This window comes from Stegodyphus dumicola, chromosome 2, assembly GCF_044657685.1.
Source record: "Stegodyphus dumicola isolate Sdum_Otavi_A_Nest chromosome 2, ASM4465768v1".
Lineage (NCBI taxonomy): Eukaryota > Metazoa > Arthropoda > Arachnida > Araneae > Eresidae > Stegodyphus > Stegodyphus dumicola.
The window spans coordinates 105,866,054-105,869,202 of record NC_140769.1 but is presented as its reverse complement, the minus strand read 5'-3'; the positions used below and the strand labels follow the sequence as shown (position 1 = coordinate 105,869,202).

The 3,149-nt window shown below is 28.8% G+C and overlaps 1 long non-coding RNA gene across 1 annotated transcript; it reads right to left on the bottom strand.

Annotated features, from left to right (window-relative positions):
• Positions 1-1,231: 1,231 nt before the first annotated feature.
• On the bottom strand, positions 1,232-2,495 carry LOC146998537 (uncharacterized). Its single transcript, XR_015039321.1, has 3 exons — positions 2,358-2,495; positions 2,116-2,199; positions 1,232-1,484 (listed from the first exon to the last, which is right to left on the bottom strand). It is a non-coding gene; the product is annotated as an uncharacterized LOC146998537 (long non-coding RNA).
• Positions 2,496-3,149: the final 654 nt, after the last annotated feature.

The following is a 3,149-nucleotide window of genomic DNA, read 5'->3' as shown; positions in this document are numbered from 1 at the left end:
TCCCCCCTATTAAAGGAGCTACCCTAAGAGACATATTTTATTTACATATATCTCATTAATATGTTAAAAATATAGCTTAAGTGAGTTTTATGTGCATACTGTAAGGAAGGGGAAAGCCTTAATTCAAAACCTGTTTTAAAGCAGTAAGTAAATAAATAAAACACATTGCTTTTATTAGCATCTCAAAAAATAGTGTTTTGGCTTCTAAAAACAAATCCTAAGCATCACATCATGATAGATAATAATCTTACGTAAGAAGAAATATCTGATTAGGAATACATTCTTTATATTTATTTGATAAGATCAAAACATATATGCAACATCACATTATGAAAAATCCTGCGAATCATTACAACACTGTAAGACATTGATTAGTAAGGTAAACATCAGTTGATCATTCTTTCACAGTAGCAATAAATTTTTCATTCAAATTCTTAAAAATATGCCAAAACAAATTTACGATTGGTGCTTAAGATTTAAGGTCACACAAAAGTAAATTTGATTTAGCAGAGCTTGATATCTTCCATAACATAAAAGTAACTGCTACATGATGGAAGTTTTTGTAAACAAAATACAAACATTTTATAAATACTTAACCTTAAAGACTAACTTCAAATTAATCCAATAATGATGGAAACAATAATGTAATTGAGTACTGCAAATTTACTTTGTATGATATTTCTATGTAAAATCTGAAATTTATAATAGGTGAAGGACTTTACATTATTTAAACAATGAAGCCCCACTTCTGAAAGCGAATTCTTAGACAAGGCATATAGGACATTAAAACATACATTACCATATTATTATATTACTCAAAATTATTACTTTCAATAATACTGTTCTTTTGCTTACTTAATGCATATTCCTATATATATGTAAAATTTAAAATTAAGCAAAAAAGTTATTTTAGTTTAATCCTGATTTTGAACAAACCTCTGTAGACTTTGAAGGCAATCAAATACAGGTTTCTCTTTTTTAGGGGCAAATCTGAAGAAATGAGACCTGTGTCTGATAGGCCTCGAAATCAGTAATATTAATCAAAAACTATATCAAATTGAGGTTGCATTTATGCCTCATTTTAAGTATGATTATTATAATAAAATACACATTTAATTATATATATAACAGCAAAATTTAAACAGTATTATGAATTATTATCTATTAAAAATTTCAATTTTTAATCTATTCTTAAGCACTGAAATTAAAGCTTAATCATATAATGCCTGAATTTCAATATTTTGATTTATTTATAAAACAAATTAGTCCATTTTTAATATGAAACATTTTTTATGAAAACTATAAAACTTAAAAAAACATACATTTTAAAAACTGGATATCATTGAATGGTAGTTTGGTAAACCCAATGCCTTTTACATGCTGTGGGGTCAACAGTTGTGTTGGATTAGGCACATTAAACAAGGCTTTAGTTTTTTAAACCCATCTTTCCTAGAACATTCAAACTGGTTTTCTTCAAAATGCACCTTCAAATTTAACAAAAGCATGTATGAAGTTTAACATTAAAATCAAAAACACTAGTATTTAATTACAGTTGCATGTACTAAATGAATTTAATCACACTATTAAGAATGAAATTTTGTGAAAAATTTTAACTTTTATATGAAAATAGGACAAAATTAAGAATAAATAATTAAGTTTATGAAGCTTCCTGAAGGACACAGAATATATTTACCTCACTATACAGAATAACCTAAACAATTTATAATTTATGTTATACTTACCAATTTTTAAGACTGGCGCCAACTGATATATTTGGCGACAATACATCAGAATCAAAATACAGCATAGACCTTTAATACACTATTCGTACAGTAAAATTTAAATAAAAAAACGCCTATTACAATCCCAACCGAGACAAAGTTTACATGAAATATAGAATACAATTTTACAAACAGTATAAACTATTAGCAACAGTAAAAAACAGTATTGGCGATATTTTGCTGCACAAATGCACACACATTCCACAATTGATTTTATATTTGTAAAATCATTTCAGCGTCAATAAGTGACAGCTAAATGAAAGTACACATTTTGAAAAAAAATAATAAGGGAATTTTTCTCATATGCTATGAAAAAATACGAAGCTGCACTTACTTCACAAAAACACGCTCCTGCGACCGAAATCCATTGATCTCGACCAGAAAGAATTACTTCTTCTTCGTCTTTTTTCATTTTTTGCTAAACAAAACATCCTAAAGTTATTTCTAGAATGATTTGACAATTTGGTGCAGCACATCTATCCATATTTCTCAAAATCAGGTCGAAACGATCAACAAAGCAATGCTGAACTAATAGCGAGTAGCAATAAAGTCTAAATAATAGAAATACTAAAATACCTGTTTATGGCATTTACTTATGAAATTAGCTGCGTAGCAGCGGGAATGATTGACATCCTTCACTACATTCACCAATTTTATCTGGCTGAGCAGTTTTAATACAATTATAAACAAAGCTTTCGTCTTATCTGTACGCTACACGGCAGCCATGCTGGCTCATCAGTCGTGACGTCACGCTGTCGATCCTTCCTCGGCTTCAATTTTGTGACGTCATGCTTACTCCATCTATTCTAACCTCCTTGTTCCAAACCCTACCCCACTTTTCGAATTATTGACGTCATGGAAAAATCGACTAGTTTCGCCTGGATGGTAATTCTTGAGCATGCGCTGAAGGGCGAGAAGTAACAACAGAACTTTGGCTTGTTCTTTTAAACAGTATTAAGTATATTGTCTGAAAGTGTATTCGTTTATGTAATTGCATAATTTTACTGTTTCTGTTATAAGAAAGCTTCATTCAGATAAAATTTATTTTAATATTATTATTATCTGGTTATAGGATTATACGAAATGCTGAATACTCTAGGTACTATCGTAATCTTCGCATAACCTTTCACATTGGATTTTGCCGTATCATTTTAAAATATATTGTATAATAAAGATTAAATCAAAGCAAATTACTTTGTTAGAGATGTGAATGTTCTAACTGAATTTTCTTTTTATCACTTATTATTTATTTCCTCTTTGGAAACATATTTGGCAAATAATTATCTCCGCTGAAAATTTTTTGATCGTTTAAAAACTATACTTGTCAATAATGTAATAAAAACTCACTAATCTAGTGCTTCATAAATC